The sequence below is a fragment of the Myotis myotis genome, unplaced genomic scaffold (genome assembly GCF_014108235.1).
Source record: "Myotis myotis isolate mMyoMyo1 unplaced genomic scaffold, mMyoMyo1.p scaffold_m19_p_10, whole genome shotgun sequence".
Lineage (NCBI taxonomy): Eukaryota > Metazoa > Chordata > Mammalia > Chiroptera > Vespertilionidae > Myotis > Myotis myotis.
This window is the reverse complement of record NW_023416314.1, coordinates 4,303,478-4,326,256: the sequence shown is the minus strand read 5'-3', so window position 1 is coordinate 4,326,256 and position 22,779 is coordinate 4,303,478.

Genomic DNA, 22,779 nt, shown 5'->3' with positions numbered 1-22,779 from the left:
GGTAACTCCAGACTCAATGGCCATCTGCCTGTAACTGCATAAGAATCTACGGGTAAGAACCACCAGGTAAGCCCAGGCAACCTAGAAAAAACCATGGAGGCCATTAATACATGATATTGTTGTTTTAAAAAGTATTAATAAATATAATTGTTTTTAATAAAGAAATTGTTATTTTAAGCCACTGAATTTTGGAGTGGTTCTTCAGGAAGCAACAGATCACCAGAACACTTGGTTTCCCATTTGTATTAAAAATGTGGCAACATGAGAGCAGATTGGAAGCATCAGGGCTGGGCATATTGCACTAGTGGACTTCCCCCTAAGGATATTGATTGAACTTTATTTTTGGGAACTGAAACACTACAATGGAGGGCTTTTCTTCAGAGCACCATACTACATGAGGTGCCCTAGTTCCTTCCAAATAGTTCTTTACCAAATAAACCCTATCGTTTTTTTCTTAGCCTGAAACTAAGTGCCTGATTTAGTCTTATCTTTGGAGATATATATATATATATATATATATATATATATATATATATATATATATGTACTCTGAGTGGCCAGATTATTATGACCACCTGACGTTGGTAGGCAAATTAACTATAATTTCACGCTGAAGTTGCTAGAGGGCCAAACCATTATAAATAGCGAAGCAGGTTGTTTACCGCGACAGTAGAAGTGATTTTTTTCTGAAGATATGGATAAACCGCGATTTAACAGCCTTTGGACATGGGATATATTTGAACGTGAGTGGCCAGATTATTATGGCCACCCCATCAGTACTTCGTAGGGCCACTTTTGCCTTCAATACTGCAGCAATTCTTCTGGGCATTGACTCCACGAGATGTTGAAAGCTGATGCGAGGAATCTGACACCATGCCTGATGAATAGCACTGTCCAAGTCTGTGAGATTTGATGGTTGTGGAACCAGCTTCCTGATGGCTCTTTTAACTTCGTCCCACAAATGCTCAATTGGATTGAGATCTGGTGATGATGGGGGCCACCTAAGCAAGGTAAAGTCTCCCTCATGTTCTTGAAACCACTCCTGCACAATACAAGCACTGTGGCATGGCGCATTGTCTTGTTGGAAGAAGCCATCTCCATTGGGATACGCCATCAACATGATAGGATGAACTTGATCAGCAATGATACTTAGGTATGTTGTGCTATTCAGACGTTGTTCCACATGAATTAAAGGGCCCAAATCATACCAGGAAAACATGCCCCAAACTATAACACTGCCCCACCAGCTTGAAGGGTTGTACTCATGCTTGTGGGGTGCATGCTTTCATGCTGTTTCCGCCAAATTCTCACTCTGCCATCTGCATGATGCAACTGGAAACGTGATACACTGGACCACATGACTTTTTTCCAATGCTCGACTGTCCAATCCTTGTGTTCCTGTGCGAGTTGGAGACGTTTTATCTTGGTAACTGCAGACAGCAAAGGTGTTTGAACAGGCCTTCGGCTTCCATATCCCATATGATGCAGTGTACAACTAATTTGCCTACACATGTCAGGTGGTCATAATAATCTGGCCACTCAGTGTGTGTGTGTGTGTGTGTGTGTGTGTGTGTATGTGTGTGTGGTGTGTGTGTATATATGTGTGTGTGGTGTGTGTGTGTATATGTGTGTGTGTGGTGTGTGTGTGTGTATGTGTGTGTGGTGTGTGTGTATATATGTGTGTGTGGTGTGTGTGTGTATATGTGTGTGGTGTGTGTGTGTGTGTATGTGTGTGTGGTGTGTGTGTGTGTGTGTGTGTGTGTGTGTGGTGTGTGTGTATATATGTGTGTGTGGTGTGTGTGTGTATATGTGTGTGTGTGGTGTGTGTGTATATGTGTGTGTGTGTGTGTGTGTATAGCATATCCAGTTATAATTCCCAACAGTCTGAGCATGAAGACTCTCTGGGGAATGAATGGCAGATATACTACCTTCCCAACTGCAGTCACTTGGGTAGGTTTTCTCAATTTCATCTTCCCCCTTTCACTTTCGTCTAGCTTTCTATCTTTCAGGAATTTGTTGAGATCTTTCTCTGGTTAAAGGAACTCTATTTTATTCTTATGCGTGCATGGTGGGGGTTGGCCAGTTATTCATTGCTTTATGCCTTTAAAATCATACTTAATTTGGTTTTATATAATTTTAAAATTAGATAAACATAGTATTCACTCTACATTTTTGAATCTATGTTTTTTATCTAAATTTAAAACATTTTAATATGTCTCTTAAGAGAGGCTTTGGCCTGAATATTTCAAAGCAATTTTTTAAAAACTAGAATATATAGAACAATATATAGAAAATTTTTATTCCATTTTCAGTGTCGATGTAGACTTGTGCTAAAACATTACTCTCAGCATAACCACCAAAGAGGCCAGATAATTTACAAAATTATATATTTTAAAAACACATCAAAGAACAAAAAGAAATACAAATATTTCATGATAGGATGAACTTGATCAGCAAAAAGTAGAAAGGAGGAGCCCGTTATAGGAGAGAAAGGATTTACTGCTATTCTTATCACTGATAAAACTGCAGGAGGATGATAAATTCACCATGGTGGGGTGAGGATAACTTTGAAAGAAGGCCTAAAGAATTTACTAAGATCATGTGTAAACTGACATAATAAACCAGAATCCTGAAAAGCCATAGTCACAGAGCAATCCTACACCCACAAATCCCTGGGTTTTCACAAAGCATTTGGAGATAGTATGCCAAAAGGAAGGGGCAAAGGAGACCTGAAAGAGATCTACTATGAAACAGATGGGATCACCATCAAATGCAAGGCACATAACATCTAAAATCAGGAGTGAATGACAGAATAGGAGAGCTGAGAGAAATGCGACAGAAGCACTCTAAGCTCTCAGGCTCTAGGGAAGGAGAAGAGCTGAAACAACCAGAACCTCAGATACTCCAGATGTTAACCTAAGGGAGATTGGAATGGAGAAGAAAAGCCAAAGAAAGGCCTCAAGACTCTCAAAGCTTTAAACTACCAAAGACTGGCAAGAGACAGAAATTCTAAAAGAAATCCCTTTACTTATTCCAAGTCTTCACGGAGAATAGGAATGTTGACCAGGGTTGGAGCAACAGGACTTAAAAAGTCCCTGGGTTCAGAAGAAGGGAGATAAACTCATAAGCAAAGAAGACTCCTCGGAGAACCAAGAGACAGGCAATTGAACTAAAAATCAAGGAGAAATCTCGCACAATTCGGCAAACTTATATTAGTTCTCAGATCTCAAACACTATTGAAGGAAATGTCATGATTTCATCCTCAAAATATTTGAAGTCAATGATGAATTAAATCAAACTAAAACCTCAACAAAGACTAGACCCAGTTCAACTACAGATCTAGTGGCATGACATAAGAAAGGGCATGTCCTGCCCTAAAGACAAATATTATTTGTGTTAGTTCCTATTTTATTTTATATAAAATATCCAGAAAAAATAAAAAAGGATGAAAATGATGCCCTGGTCAAGAGATGAAACAGTTACAGAAGCAGACACAGAGATGACCCAGAGTACAGATTTCAAAATAACTATAATAAAAATATTTTAAAATCTAATCTAAAAGGTGGATAAGATAGATGAAGATATGGAACATTTTAGCATAAACATGGAAAATACTAGTATAACATAGATTACAGTAAGATGTTAGAAATAAAAAGATATTATAAAACTGAAGGATTCATAAGATGGGCCTAACAGCAGAATGGACATAAAAAAGGAAAGGATTGGTGAACTGAAATACAAGTAAAAAGAAACTATACAAACTGAAGTATAAGGGGGCGGGGGGGGGGGGGGACGAACAGGAAATGAACAGAAGAGGACATTCAAAATCAGTGGAACAATATCAACACTCTAATATATATAAATGGACTGCCAGAAGGAGAGAACAAAGAAAATGGAGAAAAGGAAATATTTAAAAATAATAATGTCCAAAAACATGTACCTGGAAAAATTGACCTGTAGCAATCAACTCTAGGACACATGCTATTAATAGTACATACACCCAGGCTGTATGTATATGGGAGGCAATCAATCAATGTTTCTCTCTCACATTGATATTTCTCTTTCTCTCTCTCCCTCTCCCTTCCTCACTCTCTAAAGCAAAAAGTTATTGGTATAAAGGTAGATAATAGAAAAAAAGTTCCTAAATAGCAAATAATTATAAAAATAAGAATAAAGAAAAAGATGAAATCAACAAGAAAATGGCATACAACCCATTTTTTAAAAATTTTGTAAGAACATATATGCATAGCTCATGAACATAGACAATAGTATAATGAAGGCCTGGGAGGGGGGCAGGGCTGGGTGGAGGTGGACAAAGAGGGGAAATGGGGGACATTTGTAATAGTGTCAACAATAAAAAATAAAAATAAATTTAAAAATAAATCTAAACTATATTTTTTAAAATAGACAAAAGATTTAACAGGCACTTTGCAAAAGAATTCCAAATGAGCGGTAGGTATATAAGAGATGTTCCACAAAAATGACCTACCTATACACATGTTTCAGAATAACAAAAATTTAAAACCGACATAAAAAATGTTGATGAGAATGGGGACTAAATTAAAATTGTGTACGTGGAAGATGGCTGTAGACATTGGTACAACTACTTTGAAAAACTATATAAGAGTATCTACTAAACCTGAACAATTACATAGTTTGTGACCTAGCAACTGGGCCTCATGTATAAATCTTACAGAAAAGTATGCATATGTGCACATATAGATATGAACAAGAATATTCATAGTAGTTGTAGTAAGAATGAAAATGAAAGTAATACAAACATCAATAAACTATAGAATACTTAGATAAAGGGTAATATTTTCATAAGAAGGAATATAATATAATCACAATGCATAGCTAAAGGCAGTCATCTCTGAGACATAAATTTTGAGCAAAAGGCATGATATAAAAGTACATACTATATCAGTCCATTTACATGAAGTTCAAAAGGAGATAAAAGTAATTTATAGTGATAGAAGAAGAATTGGAAAAATACCGACTAGAGACAACATACAGGGTGATTGTGGGGTGTTAGTCAGAGTCTAGATCTTGATCCAGGTAGTGGTTACCAGGGTTTACCCACTTTTAAAATAAAGTCGTATAAAATTTATCTACTTTATATGTTATACTTCAATCAAGAGTTCCTTAAATTAAGACTAAAAATAACTAAATAAAATTTCCAACTCAACTGGTAAGAAAATAATAACAAATAGAACAAAAAAGAGTTCAGAAGGAAATAGTAGTGATAAAGCCAGAAATTGAGATAAAAAATAGAAAACAGTGCAAGTAATAAATGAATAAATAATGCTTCATGTTTAAAAAATAATAATAACAGTGTTTTAGACAAACCATAAGTTAATCTAATTAATAAAAGGGGAATAAAGCATAAATGTAAAAATTAATGATTAAAATGTGATGATAACCACTGAAAGAGAGGAAGTAAAAGCATGAGACTACTTAGCATAACTATGCAAATAAATGAAAAAGCTAAATGAAATGGATAAATTCATAGGAGAATGCAATTTGCTAAATTTGATCTCAGTGGAAATAGAAAGCTTAAATAAACTAATTCCCATAAAAGAAGCAAAGAAAGTCATCACAGAACTATGCCACAAAAGAAGCAACAGGCCCAGATGATTTCATAGATGAACTCTACCACGCCTCCGAAGATCAGAAAATCTGAATGTCACTTAAATTGTTTCAGAACACTGAACAAGAAAGAACATCTGCTATAGACTGAATGTTTGAGACACCTCCTACCCCCCAAATCCATGTGTTGAAATCTTAACCCCCAAGGTGATATATTTGAAGGTTGGGCCTTGGGAGGTGATTAGGTCATGAAGGCGGAACCCTATTGAATGAGAGTAATGCCCTTAAAAAAGAGAGCTCTGAGGTCCCTTTTCCTATACAAGTAGATGGTCATCTTTGAACCAGGAAGTCGCCCTTCATCAAACATCAAATCTGCCTGCACCTTCATCTTGGACTTCCCAGCCTCCAGAACTGTGACAAATACGGTATTTTGTTAGAGCAGCCTGAGTGGACTAAGACACATGCAAATTATTTTTATAAAACAAATATAACATTTCTACCAAAACATAAAAATAGTACCCCCCAAAATTATAAGCCAATGTCACTTATAAATATTGATGTAAAATAATAAATAAAATAAGAGCAAACAGAATGAAAGATCACATTAAAAATAAAGAGAGGAGAACCATGATGGTGGTATAGGTAAATGCCTGTACTCACTGCCTCCCACAATCGTGTCAAAATTACAACTAAAATACAGAACAACCATCATTCAGGACCACCTGAGATCTGGCTGAATGCAAGTGCTACAACTAGAGAAGTAAAGAAGAAAGCACATTGAGACTGGTAGGAGGGACAGAGGCATGGAATGAGCTGGTCCAACACCCACGTGGGCCATTCTTTTAATCACAGGGATATCACGAAGGCCTCCCTTGAGAAGCAGGGGGTCCCAGTTGCACACCAGGCCCCAAGCCCAGGGTTCCAGAGATGGGAAAAGAAGTCCCAGTAACTTTGGGCTTTAAAAACCAGCGGGAATTGTGTCTGCCGGAGTCTCAAGTGTTCCTCTTAAAAGGCCTTTGCATGATCTTACATGGTCTCACTTCCTCTGAACTCTAGCACCAAGTAGAAGCTTTGAGGAAATGCAAGGACATACAAGGAGGAACTGGACTGTCTGGCATCGGGGCAGGAATTCAGGGGCATCTTTCTCCCAGATAGGGGTGCTCACTGGGGTCCTTGTTCCTGTTCCTCCATCACAGAACTGACTGGCAGCCATATATTAGTTTCCATCATCATGGCCCACACTGTTCACTCCACCCTGAGATGCTGCCCCATCCAATTTGCAGCCCCACCCAAGCTATTTTGCAGTCACTTTTCCATATGAATGGCCTGTCCTGGCTCAGCTTTACAATTTGCTAAAAATATCTTAAACAAGCAGTAGCTGGAGTCAGTGTGTCCCAAACCTATCAATAAAAGGCCCAAGACCCGGCACTAGCACCAGCCTGCCTACTTCACAGCTGGACCTTACCTGGGCACTTCCTAGCCCAATACAAGTAGCAGCCATCTGCAGATCTCTCTGTAGCTCCTGCCAGGTGGCCCCAGGCAGTGGCTGACTTTGCACTCTGTGGGAGGCCCCAGAGCCAGTGCACCTGGTGGACAGCTTCAGACCATACTAGATTACAATTCTACACATCACAAGTAACACACTCAAGGGGCAGACTCAGTGAGCACCAAAGCCCCACTGAAGCAAGTCCTGCCCCATAAGGGTGTCTCTTACACAAGAGCTCTTCCATTGTAGACACAGCTGGTCCTCACATCCAATTGGCCTGAAGGTCAATTCCTTCCGGTGATGCCAACAGCAATCAAGGCTCAACTACCACAAGACTGTGCATAAAACCCACACAAGGGTGCACCTAGAGTACCCAGCTCAAGTGACTGGGGAGGCTGAGCCACTGGGCCCTACAGGACACCTAATACACAAGGCCTCTCTACCAATTCCAGGAGACATAATAGCTCTATCTAATACATAGAAACAATCACAGGGAAGCAGCCAAAATTCAAGACAAAGAAATATGTTACAAATGAAAGAAATGGAAGCAAGCAAACCACTGGATACAGAGTTCAAAACAATTATTATAAGGTTACTTAAGGATCTTAATGAGAGCTTCAAGGCAATTAATGAGAGTGCCAAGGGACTTTGTGAGACTTTCAAGGATCTTAGTGCGAATGCCAAAGACATGGAAAAAGACCAGTCAGAAATTAAGCATACGCAACTGAAATAAAGAATAATTTATAAGGATTCAACAGTAGAGTAGAAAATTCCGAGAATTAAATCAATGATTGGGAATATGAGGAGGCAAAAACACCTATTCAGAAGAGCAAAAAGGAAAAAAAAATATCCAAAAATATGAAGATAGTGTAAGGAGCCTTTGAGACAACTTAACTTCAAGCATACCAACATTTGCATTATGGGGATGCCAGAAGGAGGAGTGAGCGAGCAAGATATTGAAAGCCTATTTGAAGAAAGAATGACAGTAAACTTCCTCCACCTGGTGAAAGAAATAGACTTACAAGTCCAACAAGCACAAAGAGTCTTAAGCAAGAGGAACTCAAAGAGGCCCACACCAAGACACATCATAATTAAAATGCCAAAGGTTAAAGACAAAGAGAGGATTTTAAAAGCAGTAAGAGAAAAACATTAATTACCTATAAGAGAGCACCCATACACTATCAGCTGGTTTCTCAACAGAAACTTTGCAGACCAGAAGGGAGAGGCAAGAAATACTCAAAGTGAAGAATAGCAAGGACCTACAACCAAGATTGCTCTACCCAGCAAAGCTATCATTTAGAATTGGTAAATTCAAAGGACAATGCAATTTACTAAATTTGCAAAAAATTTAGACAAGAAAAAGCTAAAGGAGTTTTTCACCACCAAACCAGTATTACATGAAATGTTGAAGAGTGTTCTTTAAGAAGAGGAATAAGAAAAAAAGTAAGTAATAAATATGAACAATAAAATGTCAATAAATACATATCTATCAACAATTGAATCTAAAAATCAAAATAAATGGACAAGAAATATAATGAACAAAATAAACTACTGAATAAAATGGAATCAGAGGCATAGAAACATGGAACAAACTGATAAATCTCAGAGGGAGGGGGTTCATATCAGTAAGGCAAAAATAGATTGAAATTAAGAAATCTATATGTTACCATATTAATAGGGCAAATAGAAAATGAATATGATTTTCTCTAAAGATGCTATAAATGCCTTAGGCAAAATTTCACACATAGTCCTAGTAAGAAATGATGGTACTTCCTTAATAAGATAAGAAAAATATACGTTACTCCTGAAGCTAGACTCTTACTTGTGTGGAAGTATGAGAGGCATTCTCTCTAAAGCCAGGATCAAGGCAAGGTTGCCGACTATGTATTGAAGGCATTAGCCAATGCAATCTTATAGATGATTGAATTAGACCCATATAAGTTAGAACAAAAGCATATCTGTCTGTATTGATGTGAAAGTATATGTCAAAGAACAATTAATACAAACAATAAAATACTTAGTAAGATATTAGGATATTAAATTAATATACAAACCAGTGGCTTTCATATAGCCAATCAATAATCAATTCTAATATATAATGAGTAACAATACCCAATCTAAAAAAAGCAATGAAAAAAAATAGGAATTGGACTTAATAAGAAATGAGCCAAACCTATATAAAGAAAACTTGACAACAGTCCAGAAATCACAAAAATAACCATGGACAATAGAAAGGCATTGTGGTAGTAGACAGATAATGTCCCCCAAAGATGTCCATATCCTAATTCCCAAAGCCTATGACTATGTTCTTACCTTATATGGCAAAAGGGGCTTTGCTGGTGTGATTACATTAAGGGTATAGAGATGAGGAGATTGTCCTGGATTAACTGCTGGGTCCAATATAATCACACGGGTCCTTACAAGAGGAAGCAGGAGGGTCAGAGTCAGAGAGGCAACAGGCCCACAAAAGCAGAGGGTGGAGGTAGAGAAAGAGAGAGATTTGAAGATACGATACTGCTGGCCTCCAGGGCAGAGGAAGGGGCCACGGCCCAGGAAGATGGAAAGGCAAGGAAATGGGTTGTCCTCCAAGTCGCCAGAAGTTAGCACGGCCCTTCTGACACCTTGACTGTAGCCCAGTGAGACTGATTCTGTACTTCTGTCCTCCAGAATGGTAAGACAATAAATTTATGTTGTTTTAAGACACTAAATGTGTGGTAATTTGTTACATTAGGAAACTAATACAGATGTAATGACTCAATGCCTTAAAAATGCCAGTGTTCCCATATTAATACAGATGTACTATTATCCTAATAAAATAAGTTTTATTTTGTGGAAATAGACAAGTTGCTTCCAACTTGTTCATATGAAAATATATATGTAAAAATAACTAGGAGGAAAAAAACCTTGGGATAAAAGGAGAAGTGGGGGAGGTGGCCATACCAGAAATCGAAACATATTGCAAAGCCACTGAAATTATAGCATCATGGAAAGGGAGCACGAGTAGATGGACCAGTGGGAATGAGTAGAAAAATCAAGAAATAGACCCAAGTGTTTCTGGAAATTTAGTGTAAGAAAAAAATTACATCTCAGTGACTGGGATAAAGAATAAATGATAATGAGAGAATTTAGATTTCACTGGAAAGAATAATAATAATAATAATAATGGATCAGATCATACAATAAAATAAACTCCAAATGGATCAAAGATCTAAATTTAAACTATTTAAGTACTAAAAGAAAATACTGTATGGGTAAATTCTTTTATAACATACATGTGGAAATTTTTTTCTAAACTATAATTCAGAATCCAGATAAAATAAAGATACACTCAATACAAAAAGAAATTTGCATGACCAAAATAAAATCAATCAACAAATTACAAGCTAGTAAAAACAACTGCAAAATATATTATGTAGAAAGGGCTAATGTCACTCATATATAAAATATTATTTAATTGTGAGGAAAAACACTATTTTTTTTTTAAGTGAGAGATGGATTACCCTGGCTGGTGTGGCTCAGTTGGTTGGAGTGTCATGTTGTACATCAAAAGGCAGTGGGTTTGATTCTCCATCAGGACACATACCTAGGTTTTGGATTCAATTGGTGTGGGAGCAACCAATCCATGTTTCTCTCTCACATTGATGTTCCTTTCTCTCTCTCTCTCTCCCTCCCTTCTTCTCTCTAAGATCAGTTTTAAAAAAATGAAATAAAAATTTAAAAAATGAGAGATGGAGCAAATGCATGAGCAGACAGTGTACAGGTAAGGATATACAAATGTCTTTTAAACATATAATAAATACCCAACCTCACTCAAAACAAGAGACACAAAATAAAATTATATTGAGACACCATTTCTCACCATCAGATTGCCAAGAATTCAAAAGCTTGACAACATTCTGTTAGCAAGGCTGTTGATAAACCAACAATCTCACACATTACTGGTGGCAGTACAAAATAGTATGAGCCAATGTAGGGGGAATCTGGCAAAAGCAAACACAATTGTGTATATCTTAACCCTTTGAATCTATAATATTACTTCTAGGATTTATCCTTAAGATACTCTATGTGAAGTGATGGATGTTAGCTGAGCTTATTATGGTAATCTTTTCACAATATAAGCATACATCAAGTCATTACGCTGTACACTTAACCAAATGCGATGTCAATAATATGTCATATATGACATATATCAATTACATCTCTATAAAACTGGGGGTGGGGAATACACCTCCAGAATTTATATGAACTTCTGGTTTTCAGTCTGACACATAAAAAGCTTAGATGCCATCACTCTTATCCTCACAACAAGAAAAAATGCTGAACAAACTAAAAATCAGTAATTCTGCTCAGGTTCATCGGAGGAGTGAGGTCAAGGAGAAACTGCTCTGAAAACTGGACAGGAAATTTCAGAAAAGCACCGCTGACTGGGAGCAGAAGCCACTGTTGGAGCCAGCGACTGGGAGGAAAACAAAGGTAATTGACTGATCGATGGGAACTGAGTGTGTGCAAGCTAAAGACAAAAAGCTTGAGAGCAAGCCCTAATGGGCCCCAAATCTATGTTGAGTTTTACCTACAAGAGCCTCATAAATTCTGAGTGAGGGTGAAAATTCGAGAAAAAACCCTTCTAATTACAGAAGAGAGGGGGGAGTTAATCATTTCAAAATGCACCCAGAGTTTTCTATTTTCCTTAACCAAGGCCTGCCCTCAAGGAAAAATATTTTGCCAGAGCCTAACTCACACGGGGAAGGGAAGTGCCCACTCCAGCCCCCTCTAGCCTTTCTGTCGCACCTAAGGGGGTGGGAGCTGGGATAAGCTGAGAAGCGTGTTAAGGTCACGGCCTTGTGCCCAGGCTTACAGAAAGACAGATCTGATCGTACAATTGCAGAAAGCTCCCTCCCTCCACCTCTCCGCCCAGGGCTCCTATATAATGTCAGGGAAATACAATGGGAAGAACTCCAAGTCTCAGACCTTATTAAAGAAGTCTCTAGGGAAACCCAAAGGCAACAGAGGAGACAAAAACGAAAACACAGAGGCAATTGGAACCTCTGACACCTACAGCTACAGCGAACAGTAAACACAGCCTAGCTCCTAGCCAGAGACACACAAGACCTCACACTAACGTCCTGTCAGTTCCCTTCACTTGGTACAGCTTGTCCTACAAAACATGACAAAGTATGCTAACGGCGGAACACACAGCCTGAAGAGACAGCAAGCATCAGAACCAGATGCAGGTAGGGCAAAGATTTAGGAATTTTTAGGTCAGGAATTTAAAATAACCATGATTAATATGTAAAGAACTCTGAAGGAAAAGGTGGACCTCATGCAAGAGCAGATGGGCAACGTGAGCAGAGATATTAAAACACTAAGAAAGAGTAAGAAACACAGGAAGAGAAATGCAGAATGCTTTTGATGGGCTCATCAGTGGACTGGACACAGCTGAGAAAATGTCAATGGACTTAAAGATATCTCACAACACCTTCCCAAACTGAAAGACAAAGAAACATAATTTTTTTAAAAAAGAACAGAATATCCAAGAACTATGAGACAGTTACAAAAGCTATAGCATATGCCTGATGAGAACACCAGGGGATGAGAGGGAGGAGCTGAAGATACACCTCCATGGATGTAAAACAACGTATGCCCACAGCCATTCATTGAAACACTACTTGTAATAGCAAAATGTTAGAAACAGCCTAAGTACTTATCAATAAAAACTGGATAGATAAGCTATGACTTATTTTCTCACAGTGTAGCAGTAACAGAAAATGGGGAAGATTTCTACTAATTGGTGTGGATTGATTTCTAAGATATATGTTTAATTTTTAATTAAAAATATTTCGGACATTTAAAAGAATACAAAATGTTATTTATATATTTTAAATATATTATTTATAAAGAGATTAAATACAATTTTTGTGTGTAAAAAAATGGACTTAGTTTTGGAAAAAACTCAAGAAAGAAAAATTAGAAACAAAAATCATAATAGTGAGTGAGTGGGAATGGGGAGAAAGTAAGGCTTCTCTAAATATAACTTTGGTTTAAATAAAATATGGCTTTGACTATTGAGCCATGTAATCCTTTAGCATATTCAAATGTAAAATCACATCAAGAAAGATGAAAAAAGCAAATCATAAAGGTGAATGCAAATAGATATAAATGAGCCTAACAAAATAAAATATTGGATAAACGACATCCTCTCACAGCATGTACTGTGTTCTCCTGCAGACAATGGCATGATCACACAAAGCAAAACTGTTTGAAGTGACTCTTGAACACAGCATTCTAGATGGATACACATTGTGGCATATATTCTAAGACTTTTAAAAAATGCCAAAAAAAATTAACTTTATTTCATAAGTTTGTTGTTAAAGGCGATATTGATAATAGTAATTCTGAAATTCTTTATTGTAGACTAGAGGTCCGGTGCATGGATTTGTGCACTGGTGGGGTCCCTCAGTCTGGCCTGTGCCCTCTCACAATCCGGGACCCCTCGGTGGATGTTGGGCTGAAACCGGCAGTCCAACATCCCCCGAGGGATGTAGTAGTGTGCAAAGTGGCAGGTGACTGGGGGAAGAGCCCGAGCCCAGGCCAGGCACCGCTCCCATTCATCCCGGCCCCACTGTGCCTGCTGCTGCCTCTGCTCAGTAAGCTCACTGAGTGGCGCTCCCCCTGTGGGTGCACACTGACCACCAGGGAGCAGCTCCTGTGTTGAGCATCTGCCTCCCTGGTGGTCAGTGTGTGTCATAGCAACTGGTTGACTGGTCGTTTGGTTGCTTAGGCTTTTATATATATAGATAGTAAATTAATAAGTACAGCAATGTTTTGAGGGACTGGTTTCTCAGTGTGGAGAGGGGAGAAGCAAACATGGAATGGGTGAATGTGGGCAATGCTCTGTTTCAGTTAGAGGTGCCAATATAAGCACACCATTTTGAAATATGCTTCCTGGCTCTGTCCACTGAAAGGGCCCTGAGGGAACGATGTTAAATGATGTCCTCAGAGAAGCTTCACACCCTCTCCTGCCCCTCACTCCTTCCCACCTACTTCCCATAGGGAATCATTCCCATTTTAGTTTCTTCCTACAAAATTAAAAAACAAACGCACATGACCACATGCAACACTCTTTCTTCTTTCTCACACAAAAGGTGGCACATAATGAAATGTAGTGCCCAAAACTTGATTTCTAAATACCAGTGCTCACTAAATGAATCCAGAGCTCCTTAAAGAAATGACTGATTGCAGATGTGTGCTGGAAAAATGACAAAGTGAGCTTGGAACATTTTCTGTGCTAGAAAGCAAGGGAGATTCAAAGACTGAAGGGGATATATCCAAAGGGCATAGGAGCTGGCGTGAAAGGGCTCTGATTAGTAAAATGTGAGACAATTTGAGCATCAGAATGACTGGTGAAGGTAATGGGCTACACTACATTGAATTTAAAAATTTATAAATTCATAGTGATATTCAAAGAGAGACAGAAAAGGGACAGGGGGTGGAAGAAGAACATTCTTTATGGGGGATTGCCATCTTGTAAAGGCAGAAAAAAATGAGAATTAGAAAAATCACTATTTTGCTAAAACCATTGTCTGGTTAAAGATTGTTAGGAAACAGTGTATTTATAAGGCTTCAGCATATGACCCATCCCTCCCCACCGCAGCACTACCAAGTTTATTTCTTAATTATAAACATGTTTATATCTTTGCCTTTAAACTAGAGGTATCTGGCATACACCACCTCATCCTAGAGATCAAACCAAGGATGGAACTCTGTGCTACTGCCTCCATGTGTGATGCATGAGAAGTCCCTGCACTGGCTCTGTAGTATTCTTGCTAAATTAACTTAAGATAGATGATAATCAAATGTGGTACCTAGTCCTTGATTGGATTTTGGGTTGGGGGTGGGGGCAAATAACCTTTAATAAAATATTTGGATCAATTAGGATAAGTTGAAAATGGGCTATCCATTAAATAACATTATTGTATTTCATTGGGTGTAATAGTAACGGTGGTGTTGCTCTGTGGGAAAATAGTCCTGGTCTTAGAAGAATCGTGCTGACAGTTTAGGGATAAAATGCCAGGATGCCTGCAGCTTACTTTAAAAAAATTGAGAAATAAAAATGTATGTGTATAGAGTGAAAGAGCTAAAGCAAGAACAAGAGAGAGAAAAATAGCACCAATGTGGCAAAATATTAACAACTGATAAATTCAAGTGAGGATATATTAATGCTTATTTTATTATTGGAATCTTTCTATAGGTTTGAAACTTTTCAAAATAAAAGCTTGAGTAAATATACAAAAATTAGAAATAGTAGACTTGTGAATGAGTGAAAATGAGAAATTTAAATATATTTTAACATGATTATAACTATAACCATGTAAAATACTTCTATTGTTAAAAAAAAAACACCAAAAAACTGCCTTAGCAACAGTTAGAAATGATGACAAAACTGTAAAATGCCAAAAGAAAAAAAGATGAAATGTGATGTTATTTTGAGCATTAAGAAAACGTATACAATTTTAATAAAGAAAAGGTAATTTCCTCATATTTCTACTAAATAAATATTTTAAAAAATTAAAGACCATTATTTGGGACCTCCAGTTCAATATGGAGGATTTGGCATTCACTTCTAGCTCTGCTGCCTTCCAGATTTCAGATTTATTTCATTTTAGCTTTTGGGATGAACCCATGAGGACAGAGAGTACTGGAGAGGAAGCTACAATAACAAAATGTCGAAAGCTCAGAAATAGGTGGGCAGGCAGTGCCTGACGCAGCAGTGGGGAGAGCACTGAACTCTAAACCTGTGATGAGGCAAGACAAGAGCAACTCCATTTACACTGCAGAGCCCCCAGAGGGCTCAGAAAATGGGCAGCACAGGTATTTTGGGAAGTGGGCCTGAAGGTGCCTCAAAAAGAAGAAGACCGGCTGGAAGTTTATTTAAAAAGCAGACTCCATCTATACTCTCAGTAACCATGAGTCTGTCCCTTCTCCATAAACTGGAGGTGTATTCTCTGGAAAGCAGAAGACAGGCACGTTGAGGGTGAGAGTCCCATACTGAGAACGGAGAGTTTAAATAAAAGTTTACATCAGACGATTGAGAACTGACCCCTGACTTTCTTTCTCCACTTATGTTCCAGTAAACCGGCAGCCGGGCATTTAACCACCACACAGGAAATCAGAGGAGTCTACAGCCCCGAGAAGAGACCTGAGGATGGGGGTTTCCCCGCATGACAGCCCAGACAGCCCACACCTACAGGAGAGACACGTTGGCAAGTCCCACCGCATAGGCTGTTAAGAGCCCCAAACTCAAACATGGTCAGACAACCAGGGATCGTGAGCATTTGAGAAAGCACTTAGTGTAAAAGACAAAGCTCAAAAGAAGACACAGAGAAAGAAAAATAACTGGAATGGGGCTACCTCAAAATAAAAAGCTTGTGTAGAGTAAAAGAAACCACCGACAAAACAAAACGGGAGCCCACTGGATGGGAGAACATGTTTGGCAATGATACATCTGATAAAGGGTTAATATCCAAAATGTATGAGAAACTCATACAACTTAACAAAAGGAAGACAAACAATCCAATTAAAAAATGGGCAAAGGACCTAAATAGACACTTCTCCAAAGAGCACACACAGATGGCCAAGAGACATATGAAAAAATGCTCAGTCACTGATCATCAGAAAGATGCAAATAAAATGACAATGAGGTATCACTTCACCCCTGTCAGAATGGCTACCATCAACAAATCAACAAATGACAAGTGCTGCCGAGGATGTGGAGAAAAGGGAGCCCTAGTACACTGCTGGTAAGAATGCAGACTAGTGCAGCCACTATGGAAAACAGTATGGAGTCTCTTCAAAAAATTAAATATGGAACTGCCATTTGACCCAGTGATCCCACTTCTAGGACTATATCCTAAGAAATCCGAAGCACCAATCAGAATGAATGTATGAACCCCTATATTCATAGCAGCACAATTTACAATAGCTCAGACCTGGAAACAGCAAGTACCCATCAGTAGATGAGTGGTAAAAAAGCTGTGGTACACCTATATCATGGAATACTATGTAGCAGTAAAAAAAGAAGGATCTCTTATTCTTTGAGACAGCATGGAAGGACCTGGAGAATATCATGCTAAGTGAAATAAGACAGAGAAAGACAAGTATCACATGATCTCACCCATAGGTGGAATCTAATGAACAAAATAAACTGATGAGTAGAATGGATCCAGAGACATGGAAGCATGGAACAGAGTGGGGAATCCCAGAGGAAGGTGGGGGAGCGTGGGTGGGTGAGAGGTAATCACCCAAAGACCTCGTATGCATCTATGCATAACCCATGGACACAGACAATAGGGTGCTGAAGGCCTGGGGAGGGAGAAGGGGTGGGTTGGAGGGTGTCAATGGGGGAAAAGGAGAGACATATGTAATACTTTCAACAATAAAGTACTATTTTTTTAAAAAAGAAAAGTAACTGAGAAAACCAATTCAAGACAACAAACCTTAATAAAAAATTACATATCACTAAAATTGTCGCGGAAATGAGCAACCATAATGTATCCATGAAACAAGGATAGAACGCTCTAAGAAAGGAACACAGAAAATGTTAAAACTCAGTAGGAGTAGACGATGAAACGGGGGGTGGGGATCAGAAATTAGAAGAAAAAGGCAAATAAGAAAATAGGAGAGGAAAATAAAAGAAATTTTTAGAGCTAATCCAACATGCAGATAATAGTCCCAAAGAGAAAGCCAAAACAATGAAAGAGAAGAAGACATTAGGATAATAATAACTAAAGAAAATTTTCAGAACTGAAGGCCATGAGTTTCTAATTAGTATACAAACCTTCTATTATTTCTGTCAACTAAAAACATAAAAAAACCAACATTAAAAAGCTCGGCTCACCTCCTTTCTCTCCTTCTATTTCTAGTTGAACTCTCTGAGAGAGTTGACTCCGCTGGCTCTACTTTCTCGCCGCCCATTTTCTCTTGAATGTCCCCGTTGGGGCAGAAGGACAATGAAGCCGCTCTTCTTGAGGACACCCATGACTTTCACACTGCTCAGTCTAATGGCCAATTTTCCAACCCCCATCATCCCCCGCCCCCACATATGCAAGCCCTCAAATTTTGCCCAACTCATTTGATGAAACCTTCTTCTTTTCTGTTGCTCAGACAAAAAAAAATCTAATCAACTCTGAATCTTTTCTCATTTACCTGTACCCACCCCTATACCATCCCAAAATATCCTGTTGGTTGGTCCCAACTTCAAAAGGAACCAGAATTTGGCCAAATATTTCTGATACAACTTTAAGTGAAACCAAACATGTTTAATGGCCTGTAAGGCCTTATATGATTTGACTCCTCTTACCTCTCATCCATACCTCACCTTCTCCCCTGGCCCCTTGCTCAGTCTGCTCCGGTTCACACTGGTCTCCTGTTGTCCCTCGAGCAGACTAGGCATTCTGTGTCCTGACAACTTGCAATGCTCTTCTTCCGAGTCTCAGAATCACTTGTTTCCTTAGCTCCTTCATGACTTGACTCAAATGTCACTTGGTGTGGCACTCCTTGATCACCTTATCTCAAATTGCATCCATCCCGACTCCCCACCCACCAGAATTCCCTATCCCTCCTCCCCATTTCATTCTTCGCCATAGTATTTAGTACCATTTAGTACCCTAACTGGTTTGCTTATTTTGTTTATGGTCTTTCCCTTTTATTAGCAGATAAGCTCCATGAAGGCTGGGAGTTTTCTGTAGAACAGTGCAAGGCACACGGGAAGGAGAAAATAAAGACTCTACAAACTTCTATGATAAAAAGTAGATTCAATGGGGTAATAATGCTTTGAAAAAATTTTCTTTCTAGAATTCTATACCCAAACTATCAATTAAATGTGAATTTGCACTAAAGGCACATACATGTGCCTTCAGGGCTTTGGACTATTTATTCCTCTGTATGAAGTATCCTTCCCCAAAATAACATTACAGCTAATTGCCATCCCTCCTTTAAGACTTTTCTCACACGTCAGCTTCTCAACAAGGCTACCCTGACTTATTCTGTCTACTCCTGCTCCCAATGCACCACTGAGATCCATGCAAGAGGGCAGCTGACCTGGCCTAGGCTTTGTAGGGCCCAGCACCTCTCTCTCTCTCTCTCTCTCTCTCTCTCTCTCACACACACACACACACACACACACACACACACACACACACACACATTATTAAAGGATATATGGACACCTCCAAGCTGGACCAGTACTATCACTGTAAATGTCCACTCTCATGACTAGCACCACTCGGGCCCCCAAAATGCATCTCTCCATCTCTTTCCTGATATCCTTGAAGTACAAGTGACCGCATGAAGGTTTGTGGGTTGGGCTACTGCCAACACCAGAGAGGGACACTACTTTGGAGTGCAGGCAGAATTGAGTAGCAGCAACACTTAAGCAAGAGACAAATTAACTTGTCAAATCTTTTCTCCCAGGTGGCATGAATGCAATAGATTCTTACATAAGAAAGTAGCATTTTCCAGCGGTGCTGTACATCCATTTTCTTACTTCTCTTTGAATTCTAATTTGTGGTTCCAAGATACTCACAAATTTAAGAGCTGTCCACAGCATTTGCACGTGGCAGCTGAAGAATAATTTGTAATATGAAACAATCCATATTGCCCTTAAGTGTGTATAAATGTAGGTCTAGAGATAACAGAAGTCACGCGTGATGCCAATTAAATGGGTTCCCACCTGAACTCTTGCTTCAGGCTCCACAGATGTTAGGGGCAGGACAGTCTGATCCTCTCATCCTTCTCTACTTTTTCTTTCTCCTTGGCCCTTGCCACTTTTTAAAATACTATGTAATTTCCTTATTCATTATGTTTATTTTTGTCATCAGACTTTCTCTGATGGAATGTAAGGTTCTCAAATGCTGGGATCTTGGATTTTTTCCACTGATGAGTCTCAAATACCTAGAACAGTGTCCAATACTTTTAAAAAATCAGTTTTCCTTAGAATTCTTAAGTGCTTGATGAAATTGAATGAATGAATGAATTAATGGGCTAATTCTATGTATCTTCTTTCAAGAAGCAACTGAAGAACAAGCATCCCCCAAAACAAGGGATAAATCAAATATTAGGGAGACAAGGGGTTCAAGCATCATGGAATCGTGTGTAAGAGAGAGTCAAGGGCATTTGCAGGATGACAGGGGGAGAAAAGCCCGGGAAGATAGCTGTGCATCACGCCTGGGGACTGATCAGCCCCCACTCAGCAGGTCAGAGGGATCCAGAGAGTGTTCAAAAAGATGAAACTGATCAAATATCTACTACGCTTGAACCTATTGAGAGGAAATTTATGCGACTGAGGAAGTATTTGAGGTTGAATTATTGAGAATAACAGGGAGAAATAAGCAAGACAACGATGAACTCCCGGGAACAACATGTTCGAAGAGGGAAGCAGGCACAGTGCCACGGGGCTTGGCATAGTTATAATAATGAAAACCTAGACCTCACTGTGAATGTGCAGGGAGAGGGGAGCAGGGAGAAAGACAACCAACCCTCATCCCCATATGAAGAGTCAAGAGACGATGCCTGAAACCCAGGACTCAAGAAGTAGTCATGTAAGAGTTATACGTAGCCATAGGGGGCAAATGCCCAAAGAATCAGTTAAGAGACTAGAGATGGGTTGTTTCTGGAAAGAGGGAGAGGGGGTGAGGGAAGACTTCAGTTTCTCATAATAATCTTGGAGGAATAGCTGACTTGCTAAACTACATGCATGTAAAACTTTGATAAAAATAAAAATGAAATTAAACCCAAATAAAACCCCCAACTCACCTAGGCGTGTGTAGACACATTGTTATAAATGGAGAGAAGAGGATTGCAGGTCACCACAGACAGTTCTCCTTCTGGTAACCATGGTGCCTCTGGAGAAGGGAGTGAGCTGTTGGGGTGGGAGGAAGGTAGCTGACTTCTGTGTTTTGCTCCATTTATTTCTATATTGTTTTTATCTTATGAAAAGGCACCCATATATTATTTGAGAAATTAGACAAAAAGGTGCAATACATCTGGGGGAGAAAGAATTCCATGTTGAAGAAGTATCAAATTCACAGTGAATATGGAGCAGCCCCTTATCTAACTGTGAAGGAAAATAGGAGACGGAGAAGGGAAAAGTGAAGACAGGAAGATGAGGATGGCGTTTTCCAGAGCCCAGAAGAGAACTTTCAACCTGAACAAAACCTCCTGGTTCAGAGGGGCACAGGGCTTCCGCAGAGAGACTGGGAACATTCCTCAGACCATATTTCTGATGGAACCCCGAACCATCTTACAGCCACAGCCAGCAACAGCAAAGCCACCAGCGAAATGTGCCCCACCCCCACCTTATACCTAGAGTTTAGGTTCCATCAGTCTGTTTTTGTTGGTTTGGTTTGGTTTGATTTTAGCAAAGAGGGTGCCTTCCTAGGAATGGGCTGCATGAAGCTGGCCTCCTGCCCTCTGGCCAACCTCACAGATGGGTCACTTGGGCCAGCAGCCACCAGCCCTGCCCTTGAGTGTTCTCAGCCACCCAGCCTGGCCTGCTCGCCTTCCGAGGCCCCCGGGAGCCAAATGCTGTGACCATTCCAGCAGAACACGGTCCCTGCTACAGACGCAGCTGGCCCGCGCCGGAGAGCGGCCCGGCAGACGTTACACTGCCCTCCCCGCCATCACCAATGAGCAAGGGGAACGTGTCGGCTTCCAACAGATCAGGGCCGTGGGCAGGCCAGCAGGCGCCTGAGAGGCAGGGCCTTCCCCCAAACAACACTTCTTGCTTAGTGGTCAATCAGCAAAGAAAAGGGACTGTTTTGTGGGGTTTGCTTGATTTTTGCTTGGGGTTCAGTGTCTGAAGAGGGAAGGAAAGGACTGTTAAATCACAGTAGAGTACAGTGTCTATCTGTGCATACATTAAGCCTTGCCTATTTTATGTACTGACCCGATCAATGCTATAGAGAAATAGTGTGATAATTGCTAATATTTGTTAAATACTTAACTGTATGCCTTACTTCATGCTAATACTTCATATCTATTGTCTCAGTTAATCATCACAAACTTATGAAATAGGTACTATGGTCATTTTAATTTTATAGATGAGGAAATGAGAATTAGCTTAAATAACTAGTCAAGATGACAAGGAATCTGAGTGCCACTATGAAATCATCTGTTCTTAATTGTTACATTCTAGTATCTCCCATAACATTAGAAGCAGGTGTTGAGCTAGAAGACACTCTATGTCAGTAAGAAAAGTTTATATTTATCCCAGGTTCTGGTTTGGCAAACCATCTGGACTTTGGGGACAATGAAGTTAAGAACACGTGGTTGGGGTTGGGGTAGAAAGGCACTAGTGAGGCGTGGGGCACTCAGATTAAAGAATGAATCCAGACTGTGCTCATTGGTGAAAAGGCAAATCCATGAATGCAGGCCTGTCTCTCATTGGTTTAGGAAACATGTCCGTGAGCCTGCAAGAAGCTGGCCTTCTGCCCCTGCCACTGGGCAAGGTAAGGGCAGGCAGAGCAATGGGTGGGTTTGAAAGTTGGGGGAGGGTATTAGAGGGTTAGTTGGAGTAGGTTACCTGAGAGGCCATGGAGCCGCTGAGAATTTTGAGTAGGACAGAGTCATTATGAAAAAACAATTTGTGTAGCAACTATGTATGCATAGCATTTGTATGCAAAATGGAATGAAACAAGGAAAGATGATAA